At 44.6% G+C, this 20,595-nt stretch overlaps 1 long non-coding RNA gene across 2 annotated transcripts in view; it reads right to left on the bottom strand.

Annotated features, from left to right (window-relative positions):
* The window catches only part of LOC109282547 (uncharacterized), a 132,116-nt gene that overhangs the window by 20,828 nt on the left and 90,693 nt on the right, over nt 1-20,595 (bottom strand). Inside the window, exon 6 of one of the 2 annotated variants that reach the window (XR_002089553.2) lies at nt 2,341-2,513. The exons of the other annotated variant lie outside the window; for it this stretch is intronic. This is a non-coding gene — a long non-coding RNA (uncharacterized LOC109282547). Of the gene's footprint in view, nt 1-2,340; nt 2,514-20,595 lie in introns of those variants that run through there. 2 annotated transcript variants of the gene reach the window in all.

Below are 20,595 nucleotides of genomic sequence, written 5' to 3' on the forward strand. Positions count from 1 at the left end.
TTGAAATCTGGACATCTAGAATTTGAATAGGAAGTCGGCATAATCTAAATACTGGATGAACTTATAATCAGTATATTTCACTATGGGCAGTAACTGTACTAAATGCCAGGTAAAGTGTCTTGCAGATCTAATCTAAAGAAACTCCTTTTCCGAGAACTGATCCAGAGGAAAAACAGTTTGTAAGGGACTAATATTCTTCCTTCTGGGACTGAAAGCATAATAGTGGCCATGTGCTAACAGCAACTTCCCAGAAAGGAAAACAAGGAGAAGGGTTAGAATTTGAGACTCTGGATTTAAGAGTTGGGAGGAAAGGCATTTTAGCGTCTAGAATCTTTGGGGATCTACTATGGAAATAGTTTCCTGTCTGTGTGCTGAATACATCTAATGATTAGAAAAGACATAAAACGGGGCACGTATGGCCACTCTTTTTTAGGTTATGTCTACATCATAGACTGCAGCACAATGCAGAGATACCCAAGCAGGCTATAAATAAGCCACCTGGAGTAGCAGAAGCAATCTAGGCCACATACAGACATTCAGTTTCTCCTGGGTGAGTTGCTGCTCTCCCAGGAGAAACCATGAGAATATAGATGTTCAAGATTTTTCTCCCAAAGCAAAAATAGCCCCTCTAAGAGAAAAATAACCTGGAAATAACAAGAGTTAAATCACTTCTGATAGAATTTCTCCTGGGAGAGTGAATACACATTCCCCTCTGAGAAAAGCCACAACACAGTTTTCCAGGATCTCAAGGTGCTTTGCTACTGTCTCTTCCAACCCCACCCCACTTAAGGAGACAGCGTATTGTTTGCTGAACTCTGCTGCTCCAGTTGAGCGTGGAGCAAAATGTGCCCGCTTCACAGTCTCACATTGTGCTGACATTGTGCAGAGATGCAGGCTGACTCTAAGCAGTCTGCGTCAGCCAATCAGAGATGCTTTATGCACTGCTACCATTCTGTCTCTAGCCAGACTGAGGGAGCCTGCAGAGCATGCTAAGAGATGTGCACAGGTGCCCCATGGCTGCACAGCATCAGCACTGCAAGCTCTCTGCTCTTTATGGGCTTGGCATTTGAATGCCTGCTTAGTTGTCTCCAAGTAAATTTTACTACAAGGAAAGTAAATCCTGAAGAATTCTCCCAGATCATTTAAATGTGCATACACATCCATAGTTGGGCTTGGACAGTGACTTGGACTACCTCTATGCTGCACTGCACTGTATTCTTAATGTTAGCCTATCCATGTTTCAAACCACTTTCATATGAAGCATGGATGCTAGGGCTTAAAGACTGGGCTGTAGCATTGAACATAAAAATTAGAAAAGGTGGTGACTTTTTAAAAAGCATATCTTTTTGTTAGAAAAAAATAAGAATAGTCTCAAATAAGATGAAAAACATTTTTGGCACAAGGTCAACTGAAGAAAATTTTAGAAGGGTTGATATAACCGACTTAAAATAGATTAACCTTGGGAGAGACACCACATAGTACTGATACAAATAAATAAAGTGGTTCATTGGGGGGTTGGGCCAAAAAATAAGCCCCAGGTTACCCATAAGTATCACCTAAATGGGTACTATGGAGGCAGACATTCAGGCAAACCTAAGGAGCAAAAGCTGGAAAAGTGTGACAAAGACATTTCTCCATTCACTGCTTTTTAATCTATCAGCCTCAACAGAAACCACTGGCATACAATGCAAGCCCTTTGAAAACAACGTTTCCCAATCAGTTTCAGGAGGGTCAGAGAAAAGAGGGCTCTAAGAAGAAATGCATGGTAATACAGCCAGTTTAGAAAGATGATCTGCAGATTCCTGACCAGAAAAATAAAGTAAAATTTTTCAGTGTGCTGTTTATATTTTTTTGTTTGTCTCCTGTATTGTCTGGTGTGTCACTACCAGGGCCATCCTGGCGGGGGGCAAATCGGGGTGACCACCTGGGCCCCACGCTTTGGGGGACCCCACAGACAGTGCTGTACAGGCCCTGCCATGGACGCCACACACTGCCAGCTCAGCCACAGCCGCCACATGCCACCAGCTCCGTGCTCCGGCCGCTTGCCACTACCCCCTGCCACCCCCACTCACCACCCCCCAGCTCCTCACAAGCTGATGTGCCCTGGGCCCTGCACATCCCTAGGGATGGCTCTGGTCACTACAGGAGAGCAGTGCAGACCTTTGTTAGAAGTTTGAATCTTTTTGTTTTTTCCCTGTTGCTGTTTATTAGGCCCCAGGCTGGTTTTACATTAATCCAATGTAGCATAAGTCAAGCTAAGAGAACTTAGTCTTAGGTTAGAGAACACTAAGTATGGGCAAGGCTAGGTCTAGGACATCTAGATCTTTATTAGTGGTTAAGATCAGTTCCAGTTTGAACACAATACAACACAAGGGCATATCCTTTCGAACCTTGTTTTTCTTGGTTTTGATCAGTAATTCTGCAAGCCTTTGTTTGAAAGGAGGGATAAAAAAGTGTCAGTGGACAAAGGTGTGTTCCTCCTCCAATCCTCCATCTTCTGCTGAGGTTAGCACCTGCAGACATAATGAAGATTCAGTGTCCCTTAGAAGTTAGTTTTGGAACTCAGGTAAGGTTTCCCTGGCAGGCTGGCTACCTGTTAGGTACTCTTTGAATTTCAGGATTCAATGACTCTTAAGTTAAAGCTACTTTATTTCTGTTAAAATTGATAAGTATCAGGGTTGGGGGGCACACATAGATTTATTCTTTTCATACATTATCTGGATTGTGTTATCCTTTATTTACTAGCAGTATTTATATTTGGAGATTTTTAATGAAGTTTGTTTTTGCACTCACTCCTTCAAGGGCTCACACTGGTAGGGACAGGGGCTGTCAAAACAGCTCTCAGACCCCTAGACTTCCTTTAGGGGTCCACAGCAGGCTATTGCATTGGCCTCCTGTGAGGACAGTGGACTATAGATGGTGGTAGGCAAACACTTGACCCGGGGTGGGGGGGGGCGGGAGCGGGGGGACTGGAACACTGATCATTGATGGGGTTCAGCATTTCCTTGTTACTTAGGTTCACAGCCTTGGGATGTTCCTGGATCCTCTGCTGCACGTGGATCTTCAGGTAGTACCTTCAGGTAGCACGTCTTCAGGCTAGAAGCACCTTTCTTCAACCCCATCTAGTGATAAGGCTGCAACCCTTCCTTTCAGACTCAGATCTGACCATCATAATCCATGTCTTCATAACTACAAGGCTAGGTTAGTATTATGCGCTGTATGTAGGCTGCTCTTGAAAATCATCCAGAAGCTGCAGCTGGTGCAAAACACAATGGCCCACCTTCTTCTGATGGGCATGAGTCACCAGGAGCACAGATCCCCAGTCCTCCAGTGTCTCTACTGGCGCTCAGTAGCTTTCCAGACACAGTTCAAGGTGCTAGTTTTAACCTATAAAGCTCTAAAGCACCTAGAAACGACATACCTAAGGGTCCACCTTCTTCTCTGCAATGCCCCATCATGATCCTAAAGGATCTGAGAGCAACCTCCTGCAAGTACCATCAGTACACCAAGTCTGCTTGGCAAAAACATGTGAGAAGTTGTTCTCAGAAGCTGTTCCTCAGTTCTGGAACTGCCTCTTTGGCTAGGGACAGACATTACACATACACCAGTTTAAGTGGCCAGAAACTGGTTTAAACCTGTAACAGAACAGATATTCAGTGCGCATAAACCACTTTGAAAATGGCTGAAACCAGTCTGGGATAAACCTGGTTGAATATATTATTAGACTTAACTGATTTGGGTCAAACTGGTTTATGTAATGTCTGTCCCAAATTCCTTTCTGGTTTAAGATAAATCAGACTCCACCAGCATCCCGGCATGCTCTCTGGGGCGGGCAGGGCTCTCTGCTCCACAGCAGGGCTGGGCCCTCTCCTCTGCTCTCTGGCTGCAGCTCCAGCAGTGAGTTGCAGGCTGTCCCTCCCCCCCCCCCCGCAGGAATTCCCTCCTCCCCTCTGCCTTGCTGAGAGGTATATGTGTATTAGCTAGCAGACCACATGCTGGCTTCAGTCTGTGCTGTGACAAAGACAGAATCAACAGGTAGCTGGTAATGTCCCTCTGTTGTTGTTTTAATGGGGTAATAAACACTGAGTTAGGGGTGATAAATACTGTTATCAATTCCCGGCTGGGCTAATCAGAGTATCCTGCGACACCCTCCCCCCCGCCAGCTCAGTTCTGTGTAAGGGAAGGGAGGGCTGCTCTAGCACCCCCCGGCTTCTAGCTTGAGCCATTGCAAGCATGTGCCTGCATTTCTGGAATGAAAAGGGCATGTCTATCCACCTCCAAATAGGTTCAAGGTTTGCAAGTTAAATTAAACTGCAAAGATTGAATCAATTCAGGCTCAGGCTTTTTGAATGTCTGTCTCTAGTCCTTGAGGCCTGTGAGAGCCTGAAACTGGACATCTTTCAGAGCTACTACAAAACCTTTCTATTTGGGCAAGCATTTAACAACCAAAGCTAGGCCGACAGACTGTTTAATGGGTTTCTGATTTATTTTGTTTTGTTATATTTATTCCTAATTGCCCTTTTAAGTTGTTCTGTTTCTCTTGCTGTAAGCCATACTAAGCCTTTGTTAGGAAGGACAGCATGAAAAATGCATAAACAAATAGACCTAAGAAGTTTTTGTAACAAGTCACAATTGCTATGTAGCAAGACCTGGTCTTTTGTATGAGAAACAAGGATCTTTTTGATGCTACCTTTTAGAGAACCAGCTGTATAGTTAGGAGAGATGTTAGGCAAGCTTTCAGGAAAACATGCCCTTCCTCAGGCCTGGGAAAGAAGCAGCTTGACATAGCTTGGGCAAAATAATAGTCAGAACAATGGCACATGCTTAACACTAGATGTAAATGAAAAGCACTCACTTAAAGAAATGGAGTCCCCTTTCGAGTAGGAGCAAAGAGAGTTACCAGGAGTAGCTTCAAAATAAGAGAAGTACAGTAGAACTACACGTTATAGCATGAGCATTCCAAAGGGAAAATGATTGTTCTTACCTGTGGAGTACAGAGAAGTTGGCAGACTTAACAGGTAAATGGTAATCAGCCATAAAGCCATTGTCTCTGTTTAGTCCATGGTTTTTAGTGTCCAGTGAAGTTATGAGTTTTTGTTATTAAGATTGTTCATGTTTGCGCCTTATATTTTGTAATTGAAATGTTGCATTGTGACGTTGTAAATAGTTTTATTTAGGGTTTGACATTGGTTATTGGTTAACGTTCACTGTGTAAATATATGTATATGATATTTAGTTTTATGTTTATGTATATTATAACTCAATAAATTGTATATAGTTAAGAACTTTGGGGTTGGACTCACTCTATAAAGGAAAGAGGGATCTGCTCAAAATTCTGGCATCCCTCTCACAGCACCCCTCCTGCCTACCCATTCCATCCTATTGAGAAAATAGCACACCCTTGGGTGTACCCAGGTTACAGATTGAATGGCAGGAGGGCCTCCCCTGCTGTCAAATGTTTATTTCTGTCAGTAAAGTTTTTGGACTTTCGCAGTGTTAAATGCATAGCCAGGACATTCCTTTCTGTCTGGGCATTTATGTGACTAAAGTGAAGCCTATTGAGTAATATTCAGAAAGGAAGTGTAGAGCAAATCTAGCTCCACAGAATCCCATCTGTGTGTATATGCCAAAATTACCATTATGGGCATGTCCAGACAAGCACACACATGCACTCAGAAGCTTTTGAGGCACCACAAACTGCATTCAGCACATATGAACTCCTGGCATTTAAAAAAAAAAAAAAGCAACAAAAAAAAGTGGGGCGGTGCATGTGGCAGCATGTGCCACGTGAAACCAGAGCCTGGCTGGTCACAGCCATGCTTGGGCTGCCAGCCAGGCTCTGCATGCCCAGATCACCACTACTGGAGAGTCAGAAGGCCTCCTGAACCCCAGGTGCTGGCCCCAGACACCCCTACCCCACCCCAGACAATCTGCCGTGCACCAGAGCATGCGTGGAGGGGCATGCCTGGGGACAAGTAGCAATGACACAAATATGTGCCACTGCTATTTGTCTCTGGGGAAACACACATTCCCACTCATGGGGACATGCCCTATGTGGCTATATAAGTGCTACTGAGGAGCATAAGCTGTAAAAGGATTTAGGGATTGGTCCATGAGTTGCAGATTGTGGTCAGGGCCCAGAGGGCCAAACAGCATTAGTGTATTTAAACTTAGTAGAGGCCAAACATGGTGGCAAAGGACATCTTTTTCTAAGATTGGCATGAAAGTATTCTGCCAATATTATGGCATCATAGAAAAGGAGGGGTGGAAGGTACCTCCAAAGGTCATCTAGGCCAGTGGTGCTCAACCTTTTGGCCCTACAGGCTGGACTGGACCCTGTGCCCCAGGATCAGACCTGCATACCTGGGTCCAGACTGTGCTGCCCCTACCAGGTCCTGTGTGCCAGGATTGGGTCCTCAGATCCTGTACCACCTCTGCCAGGCTCCACATGCCAGGTAAGGGGCCTCAGTGAGCCCCTGCTGCCTCTGCCTGGTTCCCAGTGGAGAGATCAGGCTCCAGGGCCCTGTACCACCTGTGTAGGCCCCTGTGCCCCACATGCAGGGATCAGGCTCTAGAGTCTGCATCACCTCTGCTGGGCTCTGCGTGCAGGGATCAGGGCCATAGGGCCACATGCCACCTCTGCCCAGCACCACATACCAAGGAGCTCTGTGGAACAGATGAGGAGATGCTGAAGGCTGGATGTGGTCCCAGGGCCAGGAGTTGAGAACCCCTCATCTAGTCCAAACCCCTGCTCTGGGCAGGATCTGTGAATAAACCTAGACAATTCTTCAATATCCTTTGGTCAGACAGAAAGTAGTATTGTCTATCTGGGTCTTAAAAACCTTCAAGGATGGAGATTCCACAACCTTCCTGGGTAACCTGTTCCAGTGTTTTACTACCCTCCTAATGAGCAATATTTTCCTAATAGCTAACCTGAACTTCCTTTGCTGCAACTTGAAATCTTTGCTCCTGGTTCTGTCATTTACCACCACTGAGAACAGCAGTTGTTTCCATTCTCTTTGTAATCCCCCTTTAGGTAATTGAAGGATGCTATAAATTCTCCCTCACTCTTCTTTTCTACAGACTAAATAAGACCAGTTCCCTCAGCCTCTCCTCATAAGTCATGTGCCCAACCTCTTAACTATTATTATGATTCTCTGCTAGACTTTCTCCAATTTGTCCACATCCTTTCTGTAGTGGGGGGGCCCAAAACTGAAAACAGAAGTCCAGATGTGGCCTCACCAATGCCAAATAGAAGGGAATAATCACTTCCTTCGATCTGCTGACAACAGTCTTACTAATACAGCCCAGTATGCCGTTAGCCTTCTTGGCGACAAGGGCACACTGCTAGCTCATATTCATCTTCTTGTCCACTGTAACCCCCAGGTCCTTTTCTGCAGAACTACTGCTTAGCCAGTCAGTCCCCAGCCTGCCTAGGATTGTTCTGTCCTAAGTGCCAGACTTTGCACTTCTTATTGAACCTCATGAAATTTCTTTTGGTCCAATCCTCCAATTTGTCAAGATGTATCTGAAAATCTATATGGAAACAAGTGATCCTGTTGTGTTTTGGGATAAGTACAACTGGACTCTGATAGCTGTTAAAGGACTCATCAATCACCACAAGATCCAAAATTGATTGTAACTCTTGTTTGACTATTTCCCTTGTCCTCTGGGACAGACAGTCTTGTATTCCTCCCTGTCTCTGTATCCCACATTCCACCTGGATATGGTAGGCAGTGACTGGTCTCTGTACCTCAGCTAGTTCCCTTGGTGACAGCTCCCCTTCCTTGGGCCCCCAGTTCATACCCTTCTTTGGTCCCAGCAGGGCAGCCACTTCTCTGAGAGAGATATGAGATTGCAGTCCATAGCCCTCATCTGTCCTGGACCTACACCAGGGGTGGGCAATTATTTTGGGCAGAGGGCTGCTTACTGAGTTTTGGCAAGCCATCAAGGACTGCATGACAGGCAGCCCAGGGCAGATTAATATTAATTTTCTAAAATGTTTAGGGGCCCCACAGGCTGGATAGAATGACCTGGTAGGCCACATCCAGCCCCTGGGCCACATTTTGCCCACCCCTGACCTACACACACAGGGCTGAGGGGGTGTCACCCTATAGCAGATACTCCCAGTGCCCATGGTTGTTCATGTTGACCACAGAGCTCTCCTTCAGCCCTCTTGCATCAAGACATCTATTGCTTCTCCCCTGGCCTGAGCCAAGTTAACCTTTTATTCTCCTCCCTCTGCACCTGGCATTGGCTGCAGTTACAGTAGAGCAGAGCCAGCTGAGCCCAGAGCCCTCTTTAACCCTTTCTTGACTATGGGAAAACCACTCTGTCCTGTCACAAGGAGCTTGTTTATAACCCTGACAATAAACAAGTTACTCCAAGATTACCCTGATTGCATCACCAGTTTCTCATTTAAGATATCCCTGAATTTCAGCTTTCAATGCAACTAAATGGACAATGGGGGGTATTTTCCCCAGTACGGGTACTTAAGTATCCCAGCAACCACCAATGTACAACTAAACTGCACATTACCCAATATGTTAATCTACCCTCTTCCTCTTTCTCTCTGAAGTGACAAGCTGCAGGGAAAACACAAGCTGTTCTCATAAGATTTCCAGCACTTTGGACTAAATCTTGTTTACCTTACTCACAGAAATAGTCCCACTGAAGTCAATGGGCTTTGTGTTTTATGTTGAGTTGGAATACATTTAGAATCACACTCCTTGCTATATTCTAGCATGTCCTGGACAAAGCCAGAATGTGAAAGTGCAAACTAATAATAAAGAGAGATAAAATAATGTTTTTAACTGAAAAATAAAATTGATTTTAAAGAGGTAAAATATGAGTTGTGTCTGTTCCTACTTTCTTTAAGCCATTTTTATTTCATCCATACCTGAAAGGTTGGGGAATACTAATAAAGCCCATTCTAAATCCTTCCCTGCAGCTCTGTATTGAGTTGGCCCAGAAAAGGTGTATATATGCAAACAGATTTTCTTTATCTATGTTCCTATCTAGCACTATTCAACCCTATGATTTTATAAGGGCAATACCAAATCGTTTGTAATATAAACAATTGCATAATAAGATGCATGGCAATTGGGGGTGAGGGGAGGTCACCAAGCTTGCTAGACTTGTTCTTTCTAGCTTCAGGTGACTGTTTGGCAACCTGTAAACTTCCCTAACTATGGACAGCCTTCCATTTACCATCATTTAAGAAAGGGCTCTCTTCGTACACACGATTTCCTTAAACTGTTTCCATGGAATGCTGTCCATATTCAAAAAAATTTACAGGTTGCCAAACTGTCAACTAGAGCTATAATGAATGGTTCTAATTACATTCAAGTAGCAGAGAGCATTGCCATTTTAATCTAATCTGAGCCTTGTGAGCTATTTGGCAGAAATACAAGAGAAAGCCTGAGGAAAACACTGCCAAAATGTTAGTAACCTTTTATTCTACATTCTATCTGTTGGAGAACTAAATACCAATTGCTTAGAGAAGGTTTTAGTTTTGTTTTTTAAGTAGCCTATATGGTTTCATGATAAATTATTGTGCCCTGCAAAAAAAAAAAATAAAGATTAAAAAAGATGACCATTCAGCACATCAATCAGCTACAGTCAGATGGCAAGTCAAGGAGAAAAGGGGGACCCAGTAATATCCTCTAAGACACATTTATGCCAACATTCAGATTCATACAATGTACATCAAAAGACATGTAATCAAACTGCTTTGTCAGAAATCCTGTCAGATGCTACCCCTCATTCCTTTCCAAACGGCAGAACTTTATGACTCCAACTATGCTCTTATCCTAGCAATGTAAAAAAGAATTGCCCTTATAATTGCCTGTTAACCTTCATCTTTCATGTCTTATAAATTACTGGCCTCTAAGCTCCCAAATTCTAAACTAAATTTGCTGGGCATGTCTACATGCGACACTTAATGCGCAGTAGCCTAATAACAGTGTTCAGTAGCATGCCAGGCAAAACCCGTGCTAATACACTACTGTGCAGTACTATTAGGCTATGGCACAGTACGTATCACCGAAAACCCATGCACCGGTGCTACTGTGCAGTAACCTCAGTTACTGAGCATTTAGTTATTACTTCATTAAACAAGTACTAAATTAAATGCGTAGTAACTACTGCACATTAATGAACATGTAGACATGCCCAGTGATATGCATTTTATTAATTCACCTTCCTTAAAGACCCTAACACAAGCTATGGTGTTCTTAGAATAATCCACCTGTACACTAGGAGAAAAAAAATAAATCCAATATTCAGTAACAACACAGAAAATAGAATAGTCAGGTGTCCTAATAATTCTTTACAATTAACAAGGAAGGCTGGACAAAAGAGGAAAGTAGAATCTTTGGAGAAAAGCTTTCTCTTCTGCAGGCAGTGATTTAGTGAACCCAGTCCAACCCTGCAAGGTACCTGCAGTTTCTTGTTTTGAAGATTACTCAAGACCCTCCCCATAAGTGTACTATTAGAAACACTGACAGTGAGCACATCTATACAAGACATTACTGTGCAGTCATTACTGTACATTTATTTCGTACTTGTATAATCACTGGAGTTACTGCGAAGTAGTGACAACAAATGTCTTTTAAGCGACACGGCCGAGCAGTGGCTTAATAATACTGTTCAGTAGCATATTAGCACTGTCTGTGCTGGGACGCACTATTGCGCAGTATTTTTCAGCTACTGCAGTCAGAATCTCATGCAGATGCATGCACAGTGAAGCAAGACAAAGAAAAAAGGGTTCTCTTAAAGTTTTCTGGAGAGACCATTTTCCATTCTATAGATCTATGGGTTTGCAATCTATTGCAAAATAGCCTGTTTTTCAAACCTAGGATATTACCCTGCCTGCCATTCTTCATAAGTCCCAATGCCCTGTTTTCCAAAGACTCTAAAGTCAGCTCTGTCCTCATCACTGGATAAGGGGGCCAACTTGCTCAAGTAACTCCATTTTCAAACATCAAAAGCAGGTAAAAGTTTTTTATCTATGAAAAGCTTTCTAATATGGTAGTACTAACTCAGGCAGATCCCTTCATAAAGCTAAGGGGCCTGCTATATCCCATTAAAATTAATAATCAATTTTGAAATACCCTCTGCTACCCTGTTAATCATTCTTCCAGAAAAAAACAGGTGTCATGCTAAGACAGGTGTTCCAGGTACAGATATTTCTGTTGTCTTCTACAGTGGGCAAGTGATACAACTCTACTATCCACCAGGTGATATAGTCCTTATCCTATTTAATCTTCCCCACCCAGGACTGAACAATTAGCAATGGCAGTTAAACCTGAGTCTAACCCATGGCACTGTCTTTCTTTTTCTGCTAGTGGGAATCCAGTTGTTGCATGCTTTTGGGACTTTACTTCCCTTTTTTCTTGATGTGTTTTTTTAGATTTTACCTTGCTGGAAACTCCTTCTGGACTGTTCATGTTTTGAAGCCACTGGTGAATATAATGGCTACATCTCATCTTCCTGATCTGATTTCTGGTGTGTATTTTTGCAGCAATATATCACCATGGGCTGCTTTGCTGGCTATATAATTGTTGCTTCAACTGAGATAGTAGATTGACTAATGCAAAGAGATAAAACACATTTGAATTTTTTTTTGGGGGGGGGTTGTGTGTGTGTGTGTGTGTGTGCATGCACATGTGTGCACAGATGTACAGGATCTACTCATAATTCTTTAAATAAGAACATAGGTTTCTCTGACTTAGAATCATAGCTATGCCATTAGCTGATACCTGATATTTTAAACAAAATGTAAACTTCCCAGAAGGAAGTGTATTCCTTTCTTATTTACTTAACTCTGAAACATGAGATTTAATCATGCTTATATCATTATTTTATCCTACATAACCACAAAAAATTAGACACAATCTGGAAGTGTTCAGTGCCAGAAAAATGCGCTAGCCTTCTCTTCTTCAAAAACCTTGGTTGCAGATACTGGTGGAGAGAAAGAAGTGAGAGCATCCTTTATGCCTTTTTATGGACAATCAATATTTTTTTCCTACTTTATATCCTAACAGAAATAGCACATGAACACCTTTTAGGAGAAAGCCTGAGATTACAACTCAGTGCCTTTGAAATGTATAGCAATGTGGATACCAAAATTCAGGAATTCAATTTTTCAGTGGTACTTCTATTCAGCAGGAGCAACCATTGATTGCAAATGGCACTCTGGAAAGTTAACCCCACCAGGATGTCATCATACAAAAGCAAAAATGAGTTCCATTTTATTAGAACTAGAGTGGGGTCCTTTTCTGTTTATGTCCAGGTTTTATCCTAATGCTTCTCTTACTGCTTCAAATAAAGTGCAGTAATTGTACTACCTAAAGGCTAAATCAGCTTTAAAACAGAAACCCACAAAATTCAATGACCATTTAACAAATGATTGGCTTCATAAATGTTTGTCACCTTGACAAATCAAAAATGGAATGAGATACCTCAGGTGCTAGCTGACTTTTCTAGGGAAAAAGCCATGGATGTGCTTATCTTCATTATGATGGCTTGAAAACCAAAGGGGCCAGTGGCTTTGCACTGATATTTATCAGCTAAGAATCTAAACCTCACGCAACTCATAAAGATGGTCTTACCATTCATAGGTCTCTGTAAAACCAGTAGCCTTTTAATTAGGCCTCAGTCCCACAGTGGTCCTGCAGAAAGAATCCTGTACATGGAGAGAAATTTCTACTGGGAGTTACTGATCTAAATCTCCTTAATGTGCTATTGAAAAGGCTGCTTCCCAAAGCAATGTGTCTGGCAAGAGCATCCAATATGTTTTGTTTCAGGTACAAACATGATTACAAGCAATCGTCAACTTACGTTTTGAGTTGCAACATTTTGCACTTACAGAGTTTATAACATTGGTGGTGGACAGGTCTTATTTGACCTGGAGGGAAGTGGGCAGTGGGGTTCCCCAGGGCTCGGTCCTCAGGCCCGCACTATTCAACATCTTCATCAGTGACTTGGGCAAGGGGGTAGAAGGCACCCTGTTCAAGCTCGCAGATGACACTGAGATGTGGGGGGAAGTGGGTACGCTAGTAGGAAGGAACAGGCTGCAAGCAGATCTAGACAGGTTACAGGGGTGGGCTGATGAGAACAGGATGGGGTTCAACACTGACAAGTGCAGGGTAATGTACCTGGGGAGGAAGAACCAGTGGCACACCTACAGGCTGGGGAACTCCCTTTTCGCCAGTGTTGAGACAGAAAAGGATCTTGGAGTCATCATTGATGTCACAATGAACATGGGCCGACAGCGTAGGGATGTGGTCAGGAAGGCCAACCATACCTTGTCGTGCATCCACAGATGCATCTCAAGCAGGTCCAAGGAAGTCATCCTCCCTTCTATGCGACACTGGTCAGGCCACAGCTGGAGTGCTGCATCCAGTTCTGGGTGCCGCACTTCAGGAGGGATGTGGCCAATATGGAGAGGGTCCAAAGGAGGGCCACCCACATGATCAGGGGTCAGCAGGGCAGGCCCTATGAGGAGAGGCTGAGGGACCTGAACCTGTTCAGCCTCCAAAAGAGGCTGAGAGGGGATCTAGTGGCAGTCTACAAAGTAGTCAAAGGGGACCAGCAGGCACTGGGAGAGTCCCTGTTCCCCCGAGCAATCCCAAGAGTTACAAGAAACAACGGACATAAGCTAGCGGAGGGTAGTTTCAAGCTAGACATTAGGAAGCTCTATTTCACTGTCAGGATGGCTAGGACCTGGAACCAATTTCCAAAAGAAGTGCTGCTGGCTCCTACCCTGGGGGTCTTTAAAAAAAAGCTGGACAAACATCTGTCCGGGGTCATTTGACCCCAGTACTCTTTCCTGCCATGGCAGGGGGTGGGACTAGATGATCTCTTCAGGTTCCTTCTGACCCTACCTACTATGAAACTATGAATCTATGAAATTGACACCATTTCAACTTTCTGATATCAGTTTCAACTTTACAACACTTGATCTGATGCGACACCACGCAAGTGAACAAGTTCAAGACTCCAGAAAATCCTGCGGCCAAGACTCCTGAGAAGACTCCAGCCAAGAGCCCTTCAAAAAGTCCAGCAAAGTCGGACAGAAGAGTGTTTTATATCCAATATAATTTCATGACAAAACAACCTCACTGTTTCACTTCATTGAAACAGTGAGGCTGTTTTGACCTTGTTTCAACAGTTTCGCTGGACCATGGAGCTGGGGAAAGGAACTCAGCCCAACTGGGCTGAGTTCCCAACCCCTGCCCAGGGCAGGAAGTCAGCCCATCTGGGCTGCCTCTCCATCTCCTGTGCTAGATTGCATCACTGCTTCCCCGCCCCTCCGCGATCTAGTGCAGAGGATGGAGAGAGAGCCCAGCTGGGCTGCTTTCCCCACAATCTAGCACACAGAGATGGTGAGGCAGCCCAGCTGGGCTGCCTTCCAGCCCCCAGTGCAATCTGGGAAGTCAGCCCAGCTTGGCTGATTTCCACCCTGGGCTGGGGTTGGGACCATGGTCCAGCAAAACTGTCAAAACAGGGTCAAAACAGCCTCGCTGTTTCAATGAAGCGAAACAGTGAGGCTGTTTTGGCATGAAATTATATTCGATACAAAACACTGTTCTATCCAGACCTCAAAACTGAAGTCGCAATGGAACAGTGACATTTCACACAGCCCTAATACACATGTACATAACAGTACATAATACCCCTCCCCTGTAAATAACATAGTCCTTAAAGTACTTTGGGCTGAATGGTGACTGACTGTCCTCCGGTGACCCATATAAGGGGTTGGCATCATCTCACCGGAGATGGCAGGCTGTTTTAGCTCCTCTTGAGTTGCTTCAGCAGCTGGAGGATTTAATGGGTCTAGAACATAAGCTGATGGACTTGTAAGAACCAGTCTTGCTGGCCATATGATGTTTTCTGGATCTATATATGGTACATCCTCTAGAACTTGACTTTGCATTTTGGAACATTTGGTAACCAAATTATCTGCAAAATGTCTTGCTATCTGGAGTCTTGGCTTTGTATGACATTGGTCCTGTTGCTTCAGGGAGAGTTGCAGGCACCCATTGTGGCCTGTTTGCATAGTTTTGCATATATACAGAATCACTTGGTTTGAAAGTCTGCATAGGTGAAATAGCCTGTTTTGTAGAGAACTGAATTTCCTGCTTTGCTTAGCTACCAGGTCTGGGTGGAGCTGATCCAAACAAATCTCCACTTAGGAGATCATCAGCAGCTGTACATGTAGTAAGCTAATAATTACTTGTAGGTTCCCATCACCATCAGTGATCACCAATGCAAATTGTTTGAATAAACCTTGGATTATGAAACATAACATTATCGATGCAACTGGAGTAACTTAAAGCCACTTGTAAAAGGAATCAACAGCAATGAAGATTATCTGGCCTTGAAATGAGCCACAAAATCTATATGTATACATGACCTACAGTTGTATCAGGAGTTGATTCTAGCATTAGAACCTCAGACACAGAAGAAACAGTGAATTCAGGACTGGGTAACAGCAATTTGCTTAATGCATCTGCACCATCAATCTCCCAGGGTGCTGCTGAATTTTGTTGTCATATGCATTGAGAAATAAGGACCAACATATCATATGCAGCAAAATGATTTAGAATGTTGGTCTATTCTTAGCAATCACGGTAGCAGATTATAGTCTGTCACAATCATTAATTTACAGCCATGTAAGCAGTCATGGAAGTCCTTTACCACAGAAATGATCACCAGAACTTCCTTGTCAATTTGGGTATAATTCTTCATAAGAAGAACAAATTGCCATTGTTCTAAAGATTACTCAGGACAGCCCCAGTTCTGAATGGTGAAATATCAGACAAACAGAAATGTCTTCTCCATGTCACATTGAACTAATACACTGTGGAATAACAGCAATTGCTTCACATTATTGAATGCCTTATCATTACATTTAGTCCATTTCCACATTGCATGCTTTTGTCCAATAGATGATCTAAAGACTCAGCAACTATGGCCTTGTCTTTTAAGAAGACATGGTGGAAGTTCATAGAATCATAGAAGTAGGGTAGGAAGGGACCTTGTAGAGCCTTCAAGTCCGACCCCCTGCCTGGGCAGGAGGGAAACTGGGCTCAAGTGACCCCAGCCAGGTAGGCATTGAGCCGCTTCTTAAAGACCCCCAGGGTAGGAGACAGCACCACTTCCCTTGGAAGTTGGTTCCAGATCCTAGCCGCCCTGACTGTGAAGTAGTTCCTATGGATGTCTAATCTAAACCTACTCTCCAACAACTTGTGGCCGTTATTCCTTGTTATCCTGGGGGGCGCTAGGGGAAACAAGGTCTCCCCCAAACCCTTCTGGTCCCCCCTAGTGAGTTTATAGACGGTCACAAGGTCCCCCCTCAGCCTTCTCTTGTGAAGGCTGAACAGGTTCAGGTCCCATAGCCTCTCATTGTAAGGTCTGCCCTGCTGTCCCCGGATCATGTGGGTGGCCCTCCTCTGGACCCTCTCAATGTTGTCCACATCCCTCTTAAAGTGGGGTTCCCAGAACTGGACACAGTACTCCAGCTGCAGCCTGACCAGTGTCACATAGAGGGGGAGGATCACCTCCTTGGCCCTACTTGAGATGCACCTGTGGATACACAATAGGGTCCGGTTAGCCCTGCTGACCGTGACCTTGCATTGTCGGCCCATGTTCATCTTGGAGTCAATGATGACTCCAAGGTCCCTTTCTGCCTCCATGCTCTCAAGAAGGGAGTTTCCCATCTTATAAGTGTGTTGCTGGTTACTACTGCCCAAGTGCAGCACCCTGCACTTGTCCGTATTGAAACGCATCCTGTTTTTGTTAGCCCACCCTTGCAACCTATCCGGGTCTTTCTGCAGTCTTTCCCTCCCTACTAACATGCCCACCTCACCCCAAATTTTGGTATCATCAGCAGATTTGAACAGGTTGCTTTTCACCCCATCGTCCAAATCGCTGATAAAGAAATTGAACAGTGTGGGCCTAAGGACCGAGCCCTGGGGGACTCCGCTGCCCACTTCCCCCCAGGTCGAATATGACCCATCCAGCACCACCCTCTGAGTATGACCCTTCAGCCAATTAGCAATCCATCTGACCACGAAGGCATCAATGCCACAGTCACCTAGTTTTTTAATGAGAATGGGGTGGGAGACAGTGTCAAAGGCCTTGCTGAAGTCCAGAAAGACTACATCCATGGTGACACCTGCATCCAATGCTTTTGTGATCTGATCGTAAAAGGCAATCAGGTTGGTCTGATATGACCTGCCCCTAATGAAACCATGCTGGTTGCCCCTGAGCATCATCCCCAATCCTGGCCTATCACAGATGTGCTCCTTGATGATCTTCTCAAAGAGTTTCCCCAGGATTGAGGTAAGACTGATGGGCCTATAGTTGCCCGAGTCCTCCCTCCTCCCTTTCTGAAAGATGGGGACCACATTGGCTATCTTCCAATCATCTGGCACCTGGCCCGAGCACCACGAGCGCTCATAAAGCCATGCCAAGGGCCCAGCAATAACCCCTGCTAGCTCCCTCAACACCCTGGGGTGGAGAACATCTGGACCTGCTGACTTGAACACGTCCAGCCCCTCCAGAAGCACTCTAACCCGGTCCTCCTCAACCTTAGGTCTTGAGGCTTTCCCCTCAAGTCCGTCTTGAAACACGGTGGGGGAGTCCCAGTCCCTGCACAAGAAAACGGAGGTGAAGAATTTGTTAAAAATGTCTGCCTTCTCCTCTGGCGCAACCACCAGATTGCCCAGCACATCTTGCAGGGGCCCCACATTTCCCGGTGCCTTCTTCATCCTCCCTATATATTTGAAAAAGGACTTTTTATTATTTTTGATCTTGGATGCTAGTCCTAGCTCTATGTCCTCCTTAGCTTTCCTAACAGCCCCCTACAGGCCCAACTGTAGTTAACTGAACCCAGGAATGTTTGCAGTTCCTGCTTGTTCCTGGACATTGGAGCTCCATGAATTGCTTCTATTTTCCCTTTTGTTGGGTGAATTCCATTTGCGTCAACTCAAAATAACAAGAATTCAGTGTTGGTTACCCCCAAAACACATTTTTTCTTCAGTTTTAAGCCAGCGTTAGTAATGCAGCGAAATACTTCACACAGTCAAACAAGTAATTCTTGCATGGATTCTGCTCCACTAGGGACATTGTCAAAATATGTCATGACTCCCTTTAGACTTACAAGTAATCTCCCATAAACTTTTAGAAAATTCCTGGTGCAATGATGACTCAAAATTGTGGGTGCTGGGTTTAGAATGCTCCTCAGTGGGTGGGCATTAGAAGCTTGATTGTCCACAAGGAGTGGTTGCTATGCTTGTGCCAAATCCACTTAAGCAAAAACTTTCCCTCCAGCAAGAGTGGGAAGCAGCTGGTTTATGGCTGGAATCTACTATAGATATTTCTTCAGTGCTTTACTTATCATACACTTATAATCAGCACATGTTCAAATATCACTATTTGGTTTCATGAAGGGGACAATGGAAGTAGACCATGACAGATTTACTGCTGCCTCTAGGACACCTTGGGCATGTTTACACAAGACACTAACTGTGCAGTAGCTGAAAAATACTGCACCGTGGCATGTCACAGCATAGACAGTGCTAATATGCTACTCGACAGTATTATTAGGCTACTGCACAGTAGCATCACCTAAAAGATGCTCACCAGTGCTACTGCACAGTAACTCTGAGTACTGATCATTTATTTAGTATTTGTTACAAGTACTAAGTAAATGTGCATTAATGACTGCAAGTAGCATCTCATGTAGACATGCCCCTTGGGCATGTCTGTACATGCTATTAATGCATTGTAAGCTTACTGCATAACAAAATACTGCACAGTAAGCTTTCCCCAGCAGAGTGTCTGCACATTTACCCATCTGGAGGAAATTTGCACTGGACAGGCATAAATTTGCTACCAAGGGGTGTGTCCAGACGAGCATGGTAGTGTGGTATGTGGCACCGTAAACATGTCTGCAGCACCACATACCACACAGTTAGGTATTCTCCGCACTGCAAGGGTACACTGCCCATGTGTGTGCTGCTCCAGTTTTTTTTCCACCGTTTTTTTTTTTTACCTCTGGATATTCAGGGTTCAAAAAACCCCACAGAAATAAAAAAAAACTGGAGCAGCACATACTCGGGCAGTGTGTGCTGCTGAAAAGTGGAGCTGGACCACCCAGAGCCATGCTGCAGCTGCCAGCCAGGCTCTACCCAGCAGGATCACTGCAGCTGCAGCCCCAGGAGGCCCCCAAGACCCTAGGTAAGGCTTCTGGGGCCAGCACTGTGTTTGCCCCAGCTTCCTCTACCACCCCCGGGGTAACTTGCCATGGATCAAAGCGTGTGTGGCACAGGCATTCTCCAGGGAAAAGTAGCTGCAGTGCAAGGCATGCCACTGCTACTTGTCCCCAGGGAACCAAACGTCCATGCTCATCTGGACATGTCCAGGGGAGCAGTTCAGTGCAGAGCTACCCTAGTCCTGCTGTACCCCCCTACAGAAGCCAGGAAGAGCTCCAGACTCCTCAGGGTGCCAGCCACAGACTGGCAGGGGGCACCAAGGTTAAGTGCTGGTCTCTGGGGGATGGGAGAAGCTGTCCTGCCTCCAGGGAAGTTGCCTCCTAGTCCAGTGCCTAAATCCACAGGGCACAGGGCTAGGAAGCAGCAGATAGGGAAAAGGACATACTCCCAGCCCCATGCCCTGATCTACTGATTGGGGCATGGGGCTAGGAAGCAGCTGCCTGGGGGAAGGGACATTTTCCCCACCCCCTGCTGTCTGGGCTGACCGGAAGTAATTTGCTCCTGGTCAGCAGTCTACACATGTACTACTGTGCAGTAGTTACTCTTCAGGGAGAGTTGCAGGGAGAGTAACTACTGCACAGTTAATCTACTACCTGTATTTACAGGTAGTAAGCATCCATGCAGTAAACTAATCTACTGTGCAGTAAATGCTGTGCACGTATAGATGGTGATGCTTTACTTAATAGTAAGATTAGTTTACTGCACAGTAGAGCATCTCATGTAGACATGCCCCTTGATCTACAAAATGATGTACAAACCCGCAACAGTCTTTGGATGGATGGCAAATACAACATGACAAGACTTCATTAGAATCAATGTCATGGTTGGATCCATCACAAATGAAACTGGTGGACCTTTGTATATACCTAGTCCTTCTTCAGATACTTTACTTTGAATTCCTTTAGGACATCCTGAATGCTTTCTGTTGTAAAGCTATGCTCTCCTGCTAACTCAATGCCCATGGCTTGAATCATTCTCCACCTAACAAGCTTGCTTGCTGTCCATTGCAAATTATGAGGCATGTGCAAGAATGGCAGCCACTGGTGCCCCAAATACCCCTACTTTCCAGGGCAGTATTACATCTCTAATATCTAAGCAACCTTACCAGTAGTATAAGTTCTGCTGCATTTAACCAAATGTTCAACCAGTAGCAAAATCTTTAGCATACAAGCCAGTTCAAAGTTTCTTTTTCTATATTACTTCAAAATGTGTATGACATTAAGGTTTATTCTTGAAGCACTCCTAGTTTCCCTCTACTGTCTTTTACTATGGAGAAGCACAGTTTCCTGTTACAAATAACAATAAGCTA

The sequence above is a fragment of the Alligator mississippiensis genome, chromosome 5 (assembly GCF_030867095.1).
Source record: "Alligator mississippiensis isolate rAllMis1 chromosome 5, rAllMis1, whole genome shotgun sequence".
Taxonomy (NCBI): Eukaryota; Metazoa; Chordata; order Crocodylia; family Alligatoridae; genus Alligator; species Alligator mississippiensis.